This window comes from Pagrus pagrus (genome assembly GCF_965226575.1).
Source record: "Pagrus pagrus genome assembly, chromosome: 10".
NCBI classification, from domain to species: domain Eukaryota; kingdom Metazoa; phylum Chordata; class Actinopteri; order Spariformes; family Sparidae; genus Pagrus; species Pagrus pagrus.
Genome location: NC_140194.1, coordinates 17,708,343 through 17,728,612, shown reverse-complemented (window position 1 = coordinate 17,728,612; position 20,270 = coordinate 17,708,343).

Sequence of the window (20,270 nt, the reverse complement as noted above, 5' to 3'; positions counted from 1 at the left end):
CTCTTTGCCCCATGTCATTGTAGCTTGCAACCGCCAGCAGATAACTCAGTGGCACAATGAGTAGTTGTAGTAGTGGTGGTCAGATTTTCCTCGATTAAAACAATTAAGTAATAGTGTTGTTGCCGTCAAACTTTAATCTGTTTTCCTCTTTGCTGTTGTCATCTGTCGTTTCAGTTCAAAATCGTTGCGACCCTTCTCCACCTCATCCACCTGCAGTTCATCATATCCATTGCCCAGGTCCCGCTCACCAGAGTCCACCTCATCACATCCAGATCTTCAGCCATTCTCTCCATCCCATCACCACCACCAGCCTCTAGGCTCCGTCTTAAAATATGATGGACAAGACTCTTATTCTCATCTGATGTGTACATTGCAATAAAAATTCACTTATTCAAAAAATGAAGTCTTTCCTGATTGAAGTAGTACATTTTATGTGATTATATGACTTCACCTCTAAACAGTAGCTAATGCAAGTTGATTTATTCCTAATAACAATAAATATCCCCCTGCTGCATGTGCATATTATTAGTAAAACCCATCTATATAGTGAGACGGTAGACTTGAAGTAGTAGAGCTGCAATAAGAGGATGGTGAAACATTAAAAAAACATTTCCTTTTTTGTTCTCAGTTCAAGGAGACCTGATTCTGACTTCAATGGTTTGTTTTTAATCAGTCTGACACAGTGTTTGCATTTACACTGCTCTGCTCACCAACTTATCTCAGTCTCCAAATTTGTTTTTGGACTTTGATGCAGACGTCCACTCCACGTTGGAGGCTGATTTTTGGCTTTATCTAAAAGGATTTATTTTGTGATGTGAAATTAGCCATTTGAAGACTCGCATAAAGTGTAATCTGAACACTTAATGGAAATCTTTCTCACTTGTCACTGATAAGTAATGAATAAAGTTATGAGTTCTGGTATTCAGCAGTGGGCACTTTCCATAGACTGGAGAAAATGATGAATAACCGAAGTTAAAATCCACAATAAAGCACCTTTCTTTGTTAGTTTTCCTTGTTACAGCATCAAGATATTTCCAGCATACTACAAGAGGGTATAATACAGTATAAATGCTCTTACAAATATTAAACGTTAATGATAAACTAAACCATTTGTCTCAATGTTGTTCTTATTGCTCTGTGTCTTTGTCGGAAAGTGTGGGCTACATAAGGCATATGAAGGAAAAGACAAACAAGTGAAAGGTAATTTACAACACTATCGCAAAATAACTCTTAGCATTTGATTAGCGTGGCTGATTTAAGAGTGGAATAAAGATAGCAGTTGCTCAATGGAAACATCAACCAATTATAATAAATAGTTAACCCGAGACCTTAAAAACAATTTCTTTGTGCGAAGCAGATGGGAAAATCTATACAAGGACAAAAAAAAGCGGGATTAACACTCGTGATTCTTTTAATGTCTTTCAATTTAATGTCTCCAGTGGCAATCAACTGAAGGCCACAGCTTTAATTGGCAACTATTGTGTGAATGTTTTTTAACACTCAGATTGTCTGATAGGATGGTGCTGAGGAAGAAGCTCTTGGAAAGGAAAACTTCTAGATTGCTGTCAATGACTAAATTTGCCACAGAGTCAGTGGTGTGTGTGTGGTGACATCAGTGATGGCTCAAGCTGTCAGTGACTCAACTCACCGATGTCGGCTGTCACGCACATACAGCAGCACCAGATGACATGCGAGGCCTCAGGCAGATGTACTGTGCGCCGTGTAGACATGTACAGTCGTGATCTATGTCCAGATAACAGCTACATCACAACGCACGCACACTATGTCATGGTGTCACTGCCATGTCAACGCTGGGTCTGGGTGTTTACAAAGGCTGACACACGAAATCTCTGTAGCAAATACGGATTGGAGCACTTAAAGTGGCTTATTTTCTACTATCAGTCTTTTTCAAAACTCACTCTCGGTACAATTCAAAACAGAGGAAATTGCCCCTAGTTTTTTTTTTACAATACATGAAACCATAATCTCAGGAGACATCAGTCCAAATATAGTGTTCCCTGTTCCCTTCTTGATTATTTTATCTCACTTCAAAACATGAGTCGAGGCGATTTTAGGCTTTGGTGAGGTTAGACAAAGTGCAGGAAAGTTCCTTTTTTATTATTGTTTTTTTAGATTCTGCTGCGCAACTTTCAATTAAAGTCTGCTCGAGCTAATGCCCCCTTTCTCACCTATTTATCACTGGTCAGCTCTAGTGCCAACTGACACTATTTCACTCACCTAATTATTATCATTAGATAGCATGGGAATATATTTAAGTGTGATGACAGGTAATAAAATGAGACCTCACATGGCGCTGTGCACAAGTGTTTGTACTCGTGTGTTTCATGGACTTGCAGGAAATGTAGGAAAATAATAGTGCAGAATGAGTGTGCTTGTTGGGGCCAAATCGTTTTGAAAGGATTATTGCTGGAATACATCCAGAGGCCACGAAATAAGGAGCAGGCAGGGTCACAGCATGAAAGGAAATCAGATTGCTTAAAGTACAGTAGGTCTAAAGTCACTGAAAGGTGACATCAGAGCCAACATCATCATAAAAGTAACTGTTTCTATAAAGATTCCATTCAGTGCAGACAAACAAAGGAACATAATGGCATCTGAATATATTCAGACTCAGTACAGTATATACTGATATACACATATTTCAGACCAAAGTCAGCCAAACCTCATTATGGTACATCTGACCCTTGGATCAGATGAACGCTTGAATGCCTTGTTGTACACTGACAACTTCAAAGAAATTTGCAGTATTTTGCAGCAAAATATGCAGTTAAATAACTTTTTTCTTTTTTTTGATTGCTCCAAATATCACAAGATACTTTCATTCACATTTATTCATAGTCAGTATTTAAGTGGCTATCTGTAAGAATTCCAGTTGAAAACATTCAAAAAATATAAAAAGATGATCAACAGCATGTGAATACATCACAGTTTTAACATTATGATGTGTATTTATTGTGTTGCAGAGATATCTACTCAAGTTAGCATGCTAACCACCTAGCTGCAGCCTGTCTTGGTCCAAAGCTCGTGTGCTAGTGGAGCACTCCCCTGGTTCATGAGCTCGCAGTCCAAAGCCGCAAGCTCTACTGCAGCTAACTGGCTAATAGAAGCTACTGTCAGTTCTTACATACTGCACCTAAATGTTACAAACACGTCTCAGTAACTTGATGAAGTTTCAGTTGACAGTAAAGAAAAAATGTTTACAGGAAGAAGCACAGTTTTAATTACATGTTTTGGTGTCAAGAAACATATGCAATGCTACTTGGAGGCCTCCGACTTTACTTCAGTGTCTCTGTCTTAGGAATATATCAGCATAAATCCATATTGGAGGCTCGTTAGTCGAGCACACCCCATATTGTTTAGCTGCTCATTGTCAGTTTGCTTTTTCTATTATTAATTACCTCAGCTTAATACAAGAGGATTTCTCATTTTAGACGGTCATTAGAAACACATTACTGCACCGCTGATGCGACGTGACTTATTTACTCCACAACAATTTCCTCTCTTGTGTTGCCTCAAAGGCTCTGAAATGAGACTGGGAAAGGAGGGACGAGCCCAGGTTACGCTGGAGAGAAAGCACACGAGATTTTGTGTCACAGCAAACAAGGCACATCAGTGCTGCTGAGTGCAGCTTGAGCTGCAAGAAATGGATTTCTGAGTTTACCTTTGCAGCCCTCAGCAGGGCACTAACGTTATATTATTGGCTGTTAGCAGCTATCAACTTTTTCTATTACCTTGGTCCATGACTTGACATCACTGTTAAATAGCGGCACAACATGTTCCTCCCAGCTTGTTCAATTGTTCTGACCCCATGAACCCGCAGGTCTGAGGGAAATACCAGAGAAAGGGAGGGGGAGGAGGAGAGGTCAACCTTCAAGGTGAATGGCCTCTGGAGAGGTAAGGTATATCTGTGCCTGCACATGTGTGTACAGCATTGCTGCTGTACAGCACTGTTCCTATTTAACACACATGGAAGTCTGCCACCTGTGTGGCAATCCAGTCCTTTGCGTAATTGAAAGTGCATTGATAGTTGCTCAGAGCTCTCTGTATGATGAATGGCTGTGATCTGTGTGGACAGCTGAAACAAATAGCTCCCCCTGCTCTAACTATGGTCCGCTGTCTGATGGTGCTTCCAGAGCGAGCTGCCTTTAGCCCCTTTCAACCCAAGCAACAATAAGTATTCTGCTCTTTTGGTGCACGGTGCAGCTCACAAACTTATCTTGTTGTCCATTTGTTCATTTTCCAAAAGCGTGAAGATTTTAAGAAGAGGGTCACTGAAGTCTCTGGTGGTGATAAACGATCGCTGGCACTTAGCAGCACTTGCCCTCTGCCTGGCTTGAACTGAGATCCCTCTGTCTGCACGGTGTGAACACCAACGTTTAAACAACAAGGTTGTGTTAGGTGTCATTGGTACTGTGAAGTATGAGACTTTTGCAACACTCTTAAATGGTAACTCCAGTATTATCCACTTTAAATTTGCAAAGAATTTCAGTTGCTAAAGTATGTCTCAGTGTGTAATTGGTCAGTAATCTCCAGGCTACAGCGAACAGCCATTTAAATTGCAAGGTATGTGACATTTTTCTGTATCATGCAGCAACCTGCATCAAGAGATAATACACATACCAAGCAGGCTATATTTACTGGGTTCAAACCAAGTTTATCGTTCAGCCAACATTTTAGGAAATTATGCAGAATAGTTGGTTTTTCTCCACATGCATTTAAATGACCAGAATCACACAACCTGTGGGTAAATGTACAAGAACATTTACAAGTCAACATATGCATTAGCTTGAGTTTTGAGTTATACCTCTAGGTGTGTTTAATGCCGCTTGAGATTGTATTCTTTGAGAATGTGAGGATGAGACAAGAAGCCACCAGTTTTCCACCCTTGTGGAGGCTGTATGGGCTCTAGGTCAACATTTCTTTATTAAAGAATCTCTTTGAGCTGTGATGACCAAGTCATTTGCAGTCCATTTTGGATGAAGCTTATGAAATTGCTATCACTGGCCAGATTTGGCCTCTGGACTTATAGTTTAAGACTCCTGTATTAAAACATAAAATATTTGACATGGAAAAGCAGCATTGTTTGTACATATATGACCATTCATTATTTACATAAGTGTTAAAAAGATATATATTCCAACAGTAATCGCTGTTCAAGAGTGTTTGGTCAGTAACCAATGTCTCTCCTCCTCCTGCTCATGCCGTAAAAGAGAACATTAATTTTCTGGTATCCCTGCCCACTTTGTCCAATCAGGACAGAGAATCCCATAAAGAGGAGGTCCTGTTTGCTAGTGAACACGAGAGCAGAATCCTCCTGTTTGCTGCTATGTACGATGATTACCGCTGAGCGTTTATGTGTTGACCTAGAGAGGACGGAGGGGATTGCTAACTGCAAAATGGACAGGAAGTTAGCTAAAACTTTAATGATAGATTCTCAATATGTGATGAGGCTTATGAAACTGTATCATTGGCTGAATTTGGCCTCTGAACCTGTCGTTTAAGACTCCTGAATTAAAACATAAAATCTTTGACATGAAAAAGCAGAATTTTTCGTATTTATATGTTGTTGTTTTTTTATTATTCCTCATATTTGAAAAAATTAATTGTCTTGATCCAGAATGACATAACGTCACTGTAACGTCCATAAAATCACCGCACCACAATTAATGAAATAAAGCCTGTTATTAAAACCCACAATGTGTAACAACACTTAGTTATTAAATATTGTTTTCTGTGTTTTTTATCTTGTCAAAATTATGCTGGTTGTGTCCTTTAAAGATGATATTTGTTATCATGTTATTCTTGAGGGCATTATGAGGTCCAAAAGGCAGAATGTCCTATTATCCTATCCTGGAAAGTCTAACTTTTGTGGTAATACAAAAAACAAACACAGCAGAGAGCAACAGTACTGATTTAGACGAGGTGACTGTTTGCAGGTACGTACAGTTCTTACAGAGAAAGTTGTTTGGCAAAGGGGATGGTTGATCTCAAATCAGTCTCTTGTCCTTTTTCACATTCCGGGGAATGAGATTACCAGGAACATTCTGTGGTTTCAATCAGCGATGACAGTTGGTGAGTAGGCGTGTACCATCAGGACAATGGCCAAAGCCTGTGGCTGTTTGGTACGTCCTTTATTTTAATCTGGATATGAGGAACCTCTGTGGCGCTTCCTTGGAGAGCTGTTCACCCCAGTTTGACTTTTCAGCGGTCACGGCTGGGAATTTAAAGGGATAGATTCATCTGTTTCAGCACACTGAATAACTGCTGTACCTTTGGAAATCCAACTGAGTGGATTTGCATTTAAGATTTGTCTGAATCCGCAGCAACCTGCCTCAAGAGATAACAAAGAAACCAATAAAACCTGACCAAACAGACTTTTTCTGCATCTGTCGTGCTTGCTTGAGCGACCAGGCTCCTGTAAAATCCCAAATAAAATGGTTGCTCTGACACACACATGCCTCTGCGAACCTCGGATAATGCAATGTAAATTTATCCTGCCTTGAATTGATTTGTCTTAAGACTGAAATTCCACATGAGCATGAAATCAGAATATGTTAGTTTTGAACTAAGCCCAGCTGTCAGTCACCTTCTCCAAATGAGAGCGCTGAGGGTTTTCCTTCCCAACCTCAGGAAAGGGTGCTGCATGCGTACAACCATTAATACATGCACCCCTGAGTGGGCAACCCACTCCCTGCTTTAGGCTGTGGGTATAATGTCTTGTTCCATTGGTTTGATGCTGCTGAAGGGTGCACTTAAAAGCTTGCTTTTAGTTCTGTCGTGTCCCAACAGCTGACTACAGAAGCTACATTTTACATGTCAGAGCAGCCTGGGCTGATACCAATCTGTGAGCCACTCATGAGATATTAATAACTCACCTGTGCATGTTTGTATCCGCGTGTGGGCGTGTGTGGTTGCACGTTTGTGTGTCTATGTTTATGGGCTGTCAAAGAGGGAGACAGAGGAAGTCTGAGGGTGGATATTAAACACCCACAGCTCCCTCTAGCTTCTTCACTGTGAACAGCTAACTGCGCCAGATGCAGAGGGGGTGGAGGAGTGCGTGTGTTTGTGTGTGTGTTTGTGCATCCAGCTTCAACCAGGCCCAAGTTCATTTGTCCTGATCTAAAGCAGTGCCTGTGATCCGGACTAGAGCAGGGCCACAATCAAGGACCAATTTTCGAAACTGGTTATACTGTTTTTCTGCCACATCTCCTCAATCAAACTAATAATGCTGCCAAATACGAAAACTGATTAGATGGCAGCATGCTCAACCGATTATTAACCATGGATCAGCGTAACGCACTAAACCTTTTTTTTTTTTTTTTTTCGCAATCTACAAAGAAAACCATTTTGTTTCACACTGCAAGCAGTGATGGAGGCATTGGTGCTGCTGAAGAAATAACTATGTGAAAGATTCTGAGAGACAGACTATCAGAGACTCGGCCAATATGCTACTAAAAGAGGCAATGAAACAGAGTCTGAGCCACTAAAGAACAAATGAGACGAGAAGGAAAGAGAAAAGTTTAGACAAGAGGTTTTACTGATGGATTTACTGAGAAGAAAAGTCTGAGTGAACAGAGACAAACACTCCACAGAGAGAGTTACTGTTGTTGAACAGGACGGATATGTATGTTTTATTAAAAGAGCAGCAAGTGAAATGCTTATTAACTCCAAGTCCGCCTGTGTGGCGCAATATGTTATGTCTAGATTATTAAACAGGGTAATTTGTTAGATGTAATGTAAGTTTGGGGAGTTTTGTATATGTTTCTTAGGCGTTTATATGTGTTTATGAGGACGACTCTGTAGTAAAGATTGGGTTATAAGATTGGGATCCAGTGGTGTCACGCTCACATGTTGAAACTTCACGGTCCCTTGTCAAAAATATCCAGTGGTTTCGCACTTGCACATGTTAGAACGCAGTCTCAAACTGCCTGTCACTGACTTGGCAGCATCCTCACCAGCGAGATCCACCACCACCCACTACACCTGATGTCATCTGCTATGGCCATGCAGTCATAAACATGTAATGTGAATGTGATATAACATGTTTTGGCGAAAAGTCAAAATGGTGTGTAGCATATGAGACGCAGAAATGTGACTGTATCAGTGGTTTGAAGAAACGGTGGCTGCCAACATTTCATCCAGGCGACTGGGCTGTTGAGCTAAAACGATAAATAGAGTGGTCACCTTTAAATCCGAAAATATAAAAATGCCTTGGGTGCTGGAAAAGTGGTGGAGAACCTAATTTATTCTAAAACCCACAGTTTTTTTTGTCAGTCTATCTGTAAAAGTTGCAACTGGTGGGATGAAAGGGCATCGTAGGTTTTTCGTCGCAGCAAGAGATCTGTATCGTGTTCCTGCTGCTGATGTGGTTGATGATGAGCTGAGAAAAACAGATAAAATTTATTGATCTCTGTGGGAGAATTGGGTGGGAAACTGATATTAAAACAACAGTCTAAGCCTGTGCACGGAAGATAATATAATTTTGCAGCAGGCAGATTTTGTTGAACAGCAATTTCACCCCAAACATTGGGCCAAATAATCTGTGAACACCTCCAGTAACAGCCACGTTTTTGTGTGTCTGAAACTTATTCATGAACCAATTTTCTGTAAAGCACACAAGTACACAACTTCGGGTAAATTTCAGGGCTCTGTCAATAGGTTTATGGAAATTAATGTAAAGCAATGGCTGCTTGAAAGCTCAACATAAAACAGTCAGAATACATGTGTCATAGTAAATGGGCAACAGCATACAAAGCCATTGGTATGGTCTTATAAAGGTTCTATATTCTGCTCATTTTCAGGTTCATACTTTTATTTTGGGTGACAACTATAATGTTTACATGCTTTATTGTATCAAAAACATACTTTTTCTTCCATACTGCCTTTTGCTGCCAAACCTCTATTCACCCTCAGTCTGAATGCTCCATTTAGTGTCTGTCTCTTTATGTCCGCCCTCCTGAAAAGCCATTTCTGATTGGTCAGTTCGGACAGGCCTGAGCTGGCACCGCCCACCATGTTTCTGCATGAGCCCTGCCAGTATTTTCGTAACCACGGCCGTGCTGCGGTTGGTGACTGTAAAGTTGTGACATCACAACCTTAGAGAAGTCTTGACGGTTCATTTGAAGGCACAGCTTCTGAATATCGAGAATTGTTGATACTTTCACTGTATGAATAAAGCTTTATCATTAAAAAGACATGGGCATCTTGCTTCCTACAATATGGGAACTTCAACAAAGCATTTTAGATGCTTTCCTGTACTTAAGTGAACATATGGACTTTATGAATAATTCCTGATGAAATGACTCTCTAACCCCCTGCAGTGTGTTAAGTGTTAAGACCAGTGCCAGTTTCAAACCTACGGGCAAATAGGGATGTTCCCTTTCACAAAAAAACTACAGCCAAAGTGCTCTTGATTAACATCCTGAAGTTAACCTCCACCCACTCAGTGACTTGGCAATAATAAGCTGTTTCTGGTTGTGCAGGCCAATTTGAAATGCACAAATGTAATGAAGGGAAGGGAAGATCTTTTCCCCCTGGAGCTTCTGACACTGCGACCTGCAAAGCCTGGAGGTTGACTCCTGCCTGCATGTGCATCATCACACTCCACAGCCATATGGAAGCCAGCGTGCCTGCCTGCTCGGTGCGTCTAAAGCCTTGTCCTCTGGGATTAGTTTTACTCTATGTCGGCTAATCTAATTGTCATCGGCATAATTCTGTGATTTTTGTCCCAGGCAGAAAAGTGATTATTACAGGGAGATTTTCACCCTTTAAGTTTTTTTCATTGAAGCACTCAAAAGTCTGGGTTGATTGCACATCACTAAAACATCACAGAGTCATTAAAAAAGGAAATCCATTACAACTTTCCTTTGCAACATACACAACTCAAGATTCAATTTATTTCATGTCTGATGAAATGATAGTTGTAGTCCCTTAATGCTACTCACTAAAACAAAATTATGAAAAAGGCTGATTAAATAAATCATTAAATAAAGCTATTTTTTCTTTCAACAAACATAAAGGCTATGGTCACCAATTAATTAACTTTCCTGTGAGTTGTGAGTTCTTGTGTGTGATGTAAAATGTTAAAATGAGCATAAAATAGTGCTATATCAGTAAAAAATGATTAACCCGATCATACGTTTGCATGTTTAAATGTTATTTTACTAGTCTTGCATGGCATGTATGTGTATATGTGTATGTGTTACAGATGGTTTTGTTTCTTTGTGCCAAAAAGGCCTGCTTTTAACCTCTCACATTGAGCTGGCTGCTGCTTCACACTAGCTGAGGTGCAAAGCTAGTGAGAGTAGCTGTCAGTTTGGGTGCCTTCTTGCATTTGGCGGTGGTCTTTGAGTGTTGTCAGTGCAGTGCAGGATATAGGCAGGACCATGGCACAGACTATCAAAGCAATAGTCGAAAGTTGACCAGAAAATGCTTTCTTCTCCCTGAAGATTAAATCATCACATAAGCGAGAGTGACACATATTTCATTGTAGTGCAATGAAGAAATTGTCTTAGTGCAGTTTATGATGACAGCAGAGACAAAAGAGTGAGGAGTGCTTTAGAAACACGCAGCTCTCAGCAGCCATCCTGAGGTCTGTCAAGACCAGTGACTTGAATAAGTGAGTGAGTTGCTTTTTATGTGAACAGACAACCCAATCACCAGAATACATTTTCTTTCTTCAAACCATACATATGATGAAACTTTACATTTCTTTAACTTGCAACTTTTGATCACTGAGATCATGTTTTGGCTTAAAATATCTGTTTTTGTTGCGACAAATACAGCTGGTGATGTCCTGACTTCCCACCCAAAAGTTCCAGGTTTTGTCACAGGCTCACATAGAAATGTGAACGTATCCGGGTTGGCAGAATCGTTAACTGCCAACATTTCATCCTGGTGACTGGGCTGGAAAGAAAGAAAGCAGCAGGATGGAGAGGAATAATGTTAGAGATGGAAGAACTCAGGTACGACATTATTTAATTTAGTGCTGCGTGGATGACAGATTGTGAGCAGGTGATTCCCGCAGATCGCCCACACTGCATACATAGAAGGGAAGGATCTGCAGTGCTCCATTAATGCACATTATTTCCTTCATCTAGAAAATGCTATTTAGATTAATCAGGAGAGTGTGATTCATTTTTACCTCTCTTGCCCTTCACACGCAGCGTTATGTGTCTTCAGCTCCTGCTGTTCAGTTTAGTATCAAGTGAATCCATCCAAGGTTTGAAAATGTGTCTGCTGAAATAATGAGAAGTGCAAGCTGTTGCTTCAGCAGGACCTCATGCAAAGACACAAAACAAATATTCAAACAAGGGTGGTATTGTGAAATCCCTATTCTCCTGACGGACTGAAGGCAGAGCATTAAGTATGCATATATTGATCAAAGGTAATCTACAGGGATAGCATACAAAGTCTTACATGTTTATGTATTATGTTGACCCAGCAGATGTTACATGTGCATTTATATAAAACTGAAATATAAGGATGAAAAAGACGGATTCAGTAGTGAAGTAATCTTTAAATGTATGTTCACTAAATACACATACGTAATGTGTATAATGTGTGCATATACAATATAGTATATTTATACGTTCATATGTACATATATGGCATGAAGTGTGAATATATTCATTGAACAGTATTTGCAACATAGAAAGTTTAAATATATACACAACACTGACTTTATGTGTATGTGCATATGTATTGCACGTTATGTGATTTCATTATATCACTGCTATATGTTGCCCTACAAATACACACACGCATACACACACACACATAAACAAATCTGGCAAAATACAGCTTGGTAAATTAAAGTCTATAGTATCCGTAATCACTATGCTTGATATTAGATTTCATGATGAAGCACAGTGGGTGACTTTGTTGCTCTGAACCTGTGTGTTACCAGCCGAACCTTGTGGATAACCTGTGTGTGCTGGAGTGAAGCACGTTTGATGTAGAAAACGAGGGAGTGTTTGGGAGAAGTACCAGCACGTTGCCGCAGCCACAGCAAAGTGCATGCTGTTGGGAGTACTCTGGTCAGCGTGTCTGGATAAACTCAGATTGCGCAACTGGGTGATCAAATGTAATCTCTGGAAAAAAAGTAAAGTGCGTAACTCAGTTGGAGCATGCAGAGAGTCTACGTTAGCTTGCCCCACAAATGTTGAATCCAAGTCGGCACCAATGTGTACTATACATACATGGGCACAATCGACATGTGCATAAACATGCATCGTACTGTATACGAGTACTGAATATCACATATAGCCTCTCATTTACAAGAATTTTACCATCAGTATTCACTTAAAATTTCTAGTAGATAAAATCACTGCAGTGGAGTTAATTGCTCTCTTTGTTAAACAGATTTTTACTCTCAGCTCAAACCACAGGTGGGATGTGATGAACAGGAAGCAGGTGAGGAGGGGGGAGGGGGGTGTTGTTCAGGTCAACTGGCCTTGAAATCGAGGCAGACTTCACCTGAGGTTAGAATGGGCTCCATTTCCCCTCAAAATATTCATGAAGCAATTATAATTCATACGATTAACAGGGAGGAACACAGAGACACTGTGATGAGCATTGTAATTATGGGATTTGTGCAATATTTGAGAGATAAGGGTGTTTGTTTTTTTTGCTTTTTTTGCTTGTGTGTGTGTGCGTGTGTGTGTGCATGTGTGTGTGCATTGACATGCATGCAAAGTGCAGTTGCCTTGATGGGTAAGGTAAAAGATGAATATCCTTGAGCTCTTGCTCCCAGAGAAGCTGCGTGGAATTGCTGGCATCAATATTAATGAAGAAGATCAGTAGCAGGTCTGCGTCCAACCGCAAAAGTGTATTTTTATCATAATAATCTACAATCTGTGTTTATTGGTCATAACTAAGGTTCTCTGGTGTCCTTATCACTGAGAGGATAAATATCAGGAAGCAGGACATGGAGACGTGTTTCTCACATGCAGATGGTGTTTTTTTTTTTTTTTTTTTTTTTGCTTCTGTCCAAATCTCAGCTGTTGGCTCATGTTATACTGTTGTTAAATGAGGAGAAAGAGAACACACCTTCTGTCCATGTCTCTTTCCACCAACTGACTAATTTTCTGAACGTATAGTGAGAGACTCTGCTGTTGTTTTTGTCTCTATGTAAAAGCTGTTTCTTTGCTTCATAGAAATATGAACATGAAAGCTTCAGGTTATCAAGTCTGGTCTTCCTGCTGAGACTGAAGTGTGTGTGTGTGTGTGTGTGTGTGTGTGTGTGTGTGTGTGTGTGTGTGTGTGTGTGTGTGTGTGTGTGTGTGTGTGCGCGTGTGAGAACAGGTGAAACAACTGAAAAAGGTGTGTGTGCATGGCAGTTTGGCACATATGGGCTTGGCAATCCATCATAGCGCTGAAGGTTGCTATAGAAACACTTTCCCTCAGCCGCATGGCCTCTGACTCTGGGTTACATTTAATCTATACTCAAATATGTTTGAAACTTTCAGGGGCCACTAACTTTCTCGAGTCCTTTCTCCGTCAAATTTACCATTGAGATGCCGTAAGCTTGGATTTTCTGGTGACACAGCAGGATGAAGGTGGCCACTCTCTCAGATTGGAGGTGAACTCAAAAAACACGCTGCATAGTGTGTGCACTTGCAGCACTTTCACGCCGTTTTCCTGTTCGGAGGCATAAACAAAGGCAGTCGAGTGGAAAAGAAAATAAAGATGCTCTCCCGCGAGGAAATACAAGCAATCATGTCAAATTTAAACTAATTTTCCGAAGATGACAAACAGCAAGCTGATGTGTGAAGGATTCAACTAGCCTGTGCATGCAGCTTAGACCCAAGTGCTTCATTTTCTCCGCAAGCGTGTCCTTTTGTTCACTTTAACCAGAGAGAAATCATTTCTGCAGCCTGCAGCCTGCAGAAGGGGGTACATCACACACTCACATCGCTCCTTAATCCAGTTTTTATTTTTGGTTTCTCTCACGTACTGCAGAATAAACAGCAGAAACACTCACAAAATAACTTTGAATGGAAATGCTTCAAATTGCATGTTATTAAAAAAATTCTCTCCGCACAAACTTGTGTGTGCCCGTCTTGATAAATGAGGCAGTCTCTAAGCAACATGAGCTGACGCTCTCGCTACGTTCAATACCTCAGACTTCATCTGTTGTCCCACTGGCTCCATGGGAACAGGTAATCAAGTTTGGTGAGCTATTGTCTTGGAACGGCAGCTACCTGCCTGGTAATTGGAAATGAGTGAGTGTGATGCGGAAAGACTGTTGCAAGATTTCGCTTGGGTGAGAGAGACAGAAGGAGAGAAGGTGGCAGAGAGTGAGACAGGTTTATGGAGTGTGTGTGTGTGTGTGTGTGTGTGTGTGTGTTAGTGTGTATGTGTGTGTCCAGGCAGATTGTCAGGGAGGGAGATGCTGGCATGGACACTGCCAGTGAAAGCTTGCTGTCCCACAGGATTCCTCTGCAGTGATGGCTATTGGTGTCTGTCTCCCCTGAGGGAACGCTGCTCTGTCATCTCACACACACATACTCAACCAAAACACACACATGTTCACACACACATATGCACACAATCCTCATAGACAGCATACTGCCTCCTGGGTGTTAGTCTGTTTTTGTGGGGTGTACACACTCCCACAATCCTTCACAATTGAAAGCGGTGCTCCTACAGTACAGTATGTTTAAGTTTGTGTTTGGGAGATATGCACACAACGCATACACAAACAATGGCTTGTAAGCTTCAGCCATTACTGCGCTGTGGCATCCATTATTGCCCAGCACAGTGACAACAAGGTCATGCCTCGAGGAGATCTGCATTTTGTCAAAACTGACACCGTAGGGCTGCCGCTGCCCAGGATTTATGCATCGCTCTCAGGTTGTTCATTCTTGACATTTTCAGCTCAGTGGGTGGCTTGAAATCTTTGCAGCACAACAATGTTCTTTTGAAAGCATGACATCAATCCCTATTTTTCATGTTTTGCCGTGTTTTTCATACCCACAGATGGGGAAACCAAGAAAAGCACTTCAGTCAAAACAGATTTGAAGTACTGGAGCTTCACTATTTTCTTGTAGTCTGGGTGCCACTTTCTAATACAGATCAATGAATAAGTAATAGATTATAAATTGTAAGTTTTGCTTTATTAACAATAACCATTTACTAATTCTTCATGTACTGTATCAGCCCGTATATAACACTTCAAACGACAGACCTGATGTTGTGCTATGAACTTAGAAACACATGACCCTTTCATAATGATTTACTCAACATTTTCTTATTCATGAGTTATTACTGATCTATGAAGTATTGATAAATGATTATTGCAGTAAAAATACACTTTTTTAATCACTTACTGACGCTAATAACTACAGACCTGATGGTTTATTAACACTTTGTGTAATGACTTACTAACTCTCTAGTGAGCCAACACCAGTTGTTCTCACAGCAGCTCATTACTGATCTGTAAAGTATTAATAAATTATTATTGTAGCGGCAAAACCCCTTGCACAAAAAATGAGCATTTTTGTTAAACTTCAGCGTCGTTGTCCTTATTAGCTTATTATTGATTTATAAAGAATTGCCTGATGAAGGCCAGATGGCCAAAAATGTTTTGTGCATTCCCTGACAGATGATTAAGTAAATTCATCAAAAGTCATATTCCTGAGTGGCGCCTCATTATCTAACTAAAACTTGTAACTCAGAACCTGATAGATTACTATATGGGAATAAACAAATGACATGTATTAATCATTCATTTAGTAGTATTTGTAGTGAATTAGCCTTTTATTAATTGCTAATCAACAATCATTACTGCAGAGCTAAGGACTTGTGAGTATATGAAGCATCAATAAATGATTATTGGAACGAGCAACCCTTATCAATAACCAATAAACACTGTATTCCTTCAGACTAAGCCACCCCGAAAGTTGTTCCTATTAATGTCTTACTACTGGTCTAAGAGGCATTAATACATTACTCCTTAACCATCAATAAAGTAATTATTTGCAATATATAATCCCTCAAACTATAGTAAATTGGATGCAGTTGCCACCCCAGAGAGAAATTTCTAACATGTTGGGTATGTTTACACCAGAATGCCCATTAAATTCCCCAGTTTAAAAACTCATTACTAAACCCTGAACAACTCATCTGCAAAAAGAAATGGGTTTCAGGCAAGTGCTAATTACTGCAAAAATATTCGATCATTAACCATCGCATTTTGAGTTATGTATGTGAAGAGAGAGAAAAAAATGACAGCTGGTGTGACTGCTCAGCAGAGGGATTTGGAGACTCCGGCGCGTCTTCCTCCTTCCCACAGTGATCCGTCCGGCTGAGTCCCACAAACACAAAGAACTTTGTTTTGGATCAGGGCATCGCTTATTACCGAGGCACAGGCAGGGAGAGAGAGAAGGGGCTTAAAGGGAGAGGAGGGAAAGATTGGGGGCAAAGAGAGGGCCAGGAAAGGATGAGTGCCAGCTCTGCCCCCAGTGTCCATCTCAGATCCCTCCATCCTTCCCTTCATCATCACCCTCCATCCTGTCCCTCCCCCTCCCACCCAGCAGCTGGCCAGTTTTTACCCTAGCAGTGAATGAGTTCTCTGATGGCGCAGACTGAGACATCAGTGTGTTTAAACTAAAACAAGCCTCTCTCTTTAAACTCTCCATGAATTCACACCCGCTGTCTCCTCTCTCCCTCTCTCACGTCGTCCTCTCTGGCCTACCCTCGCTCCCTTTCTCCTCTCTGCACGATCTCTTTTTCATCCTGCAACTCTCCCCCCTGATTCTCCTTATCTCTTCTCTGTGTTTTCTTTCTCATCCACCTCTCCTTCTCAGTCTCCCCTCTCCCTCTCTTACACCAGCTGTCACTCCTGTCTCCGGTCTCTTTGGACCGGCCTTCCAGTCCAGTTTTAATTGACTTGGAGTGACATGCAGCTGAGGCGATGGGAGCAGTCCTCCTGGGGAGGTCGATATGTACAGATATGGAGCGTCTCCAGCACCAACTGGACTCACAAAGTGAACAGTGGCTGGCTGCAGGGTATTAGAAGCAGGGGGCTTTTCAAGCGAGATTTTCTTGTATTTTTAAGTTGTGGAAATGAGGCCATGTACCCAATGTGACGTACTTTGATATGATACATGACACAAATAAAAACATAGGAAATATCTCACAGATTTAACCAAAATATCTTGACTTGGTGTTAATTGCAGTTACCTTTAAAATCAATCCTGTTAAGACCATGAAACCAAACAGCTACATATATAGCTTTATGTGGATGTTTTTTTCATAATGCATTCATTACATTCTTGGAGAAGAACATACATTTCTTTCTGGAAAAAGAGGCACAGCATTATTTGGTCAAACATTTATCCAAAAATTATAGTAAAAGTTCATTTTGGACTGAATTCTTCACTCCGGCTTTGAGAAACTGTCGAACCACATTCATTAGTTTAAGTTTTGGCTGCACCTCTGTCAAATATTGTTTCGAACACAGTTTTTCAGTTTTGATTATCACAGAAATGCAGTGTTGTAGAAAGTATCCAGAATTCATAGTTGACTTAACTGACTGACTAATAAAATGGAAAAAGTTATTTGTATAATAGTACTTGAGCAAAAGCCTTAGACTATCCAACATTAAATGCAGCCTACTTAAAGAAGTACACGTCTGGAAAGATGGCCCTCACATAAAACAGGGTTGTCTATGGAGAAGAAAGACAAATCGGTGCTACACGACCAGAGAACACAAAGAAAAATGGAAAGGATATTCCCTTTTGCTAAAAGGTGGATGACCTACAACAACCAGAATGCACTGCACTTCACTGGACCAGTAAACAGTCATGCTGATGGTTGATGTTGGCAGAGCTTGACTTGTCGTCCACAAAATAGAATGCTGGCCAGCTGGTAACAAACTATATAGTATTACAGCTTAACAGCACGCTAAAATATGTTTTTGAAAACATTTTAGGAGAGACATAGACAATGAACCAGATCGTGGTTCATATTTAAACCAATTTTATAGTGTAGTCTGAGTTTTTTCAGCCTCCACTTCACATTTCAGAAACAATATGACAACAACAGCCTTAAGCCTATGCTGTTATTTGGCAGATTTTTGCTGGCAAAAGAGTGGGGGGACTCTGGATGCAGGCAAAATTGAGAGAAGTTTACCATTGTTCAGTTGCATAATACTACCAACATAGTAGTGGATGAAATCAGCAAAGTTCCCTTTTAAATATCAAAAGTTATTTTCTGGCAATAAATGTATTTATGCATAAAAAGTACAAGTAAAAGTAAATTTTACTGTACATATATTTACATGCATACTGTATTCTATGGGTCAACCAATTATTGGCCTTTTTTTAATCCAATTTCGGATAAAAACAAATTAATTAATTTACTAGTTACTTTTTTTTAACCTCCAAATGTGGCATAAAGTGGCAGGAAATGGAATATATATATATATATATATATATATTCCATTTCCTGCCACTTATATATATATGAAGCTATATATCTATATATATATAGATATATATCTATATCTATATATATATAGATATAGATATATATATATATATATATATCTTTATATATATATATATATATATATATATATATATATATATATATATTCCATTTCCTGCCACTTTATGCCACATTTGGAGGTTAAAAAAAAGTAACTAGTAAATTAATTAATTTTTTTTTATCCGAAATTGGATTAAAAAAAGGCCAATAAATTAATTTACTAGTTACTTTTTTTTAACCTCCAAATGTGGCATAAAGTGGCAGGAAATGGAATATATATATATATATATATATTCCATTTCCTGCCACTTATATATATATGAAGCTATATATCTCTATATATATATATATATATATCTATATCTATATAGATATAGATATATATATATATATATATACATATATTCCATTTCCTGCCACTTTTTGCCACAGTTGGAGGTTAAAAAAAGGTAACTAGTAAATTAATTAATTTGTTTTTATCCGAAATCTATATATCTATATATATCTATATACATCCATATATATATATAAAGATATATATATATATGGATGTATATAGATATATATATATATATATATATATATATATATATATATATGTACAACTATATATATACACTCAACTCAACTAACTCAGAATTGTACTTAAGTATTGTAATGGAGTAACGGGGCTTCTATCACTGCAGAAATGAAAGAGGCCATTTCTGCACTCTTGGTATCTTTTTTTCTTGAGCAGGTAGCTGTTCCCATTATTAATGAATGGACCACATTTTTACTGTATGGACCACATGAATAAATATAACTGAATTTTCTTGGAAACTGCAATGTTCATCTTTGGATTAGGCTTAAGAGCAAGAGGTAATTCTACATGTGACATCAGCGCAGTATTGTCACTGAAATGCAGTGAAATTGTTGCCCAGAGGTTAATAAGGTTTGATTACTTGTGTTTGAAGGATTTTCACTGGCATAAACACTGTAGTCACTGCGGTAGTATGTGTAGTCACATGTGATACGTTTTTAATTCTGGAGCTCTCGAATGGAAAGCCACTGTGACCTCAACACAGCACGCCGTTAAATAATACATTTGAAGCTACTCAGACATTGAGCATCTCTGGAGAAGAGTCGGGAAGGAGTTAATTTGCCTCAGGTCGTGTAATTAAAAATTGAATGTTAGAAAAAACGTGTCTCTCCACTACACAGAATGTCATAATATTGACCTGGCACATTACATGTACACAGTTTTGGAATGTTTAAAGAAAGTTCAAATTCAACTTCAAATCAAAATTAAGCCAACGTTCATGTCGTGTCATGTTTGACTTTCCACTTCCTGTCTTTGTCTGTTTTCCTGCCCTTCTTCATCCTCACCTGTGTTCCTGTGTTCCTGTGTTCCTCTGCTCCTCCCCAGCCTGCTTTTCCCTTCACACCTGTCTTGCATCAGCCTCATTAGCCCTGTTCCCAGAGTGTTCAGTCAGTTCCCTTCCTGCTCTCCAGTTTCCTCCACTCATTCCCCTCACCTGTGATTCTCCGCCTCTCTCCACCTGCGCCTCATCTCTTCGTTAGTTTAGTTTGTATTTAAGTCCAGTCATTAGTTTGGTCTTTGTCATGTCACCTGTTCTGTTAACCTGTTCCTGTGATTTATTTTGAAATAAAGGTCTGCTATTGCATTATACAGCATTTGGGTCCACCTTTCCTGCTCTCAGCATGCCAAGGCTATCTGACACGATCTCCAATTATCGCTTGTCAAAAGATAACAT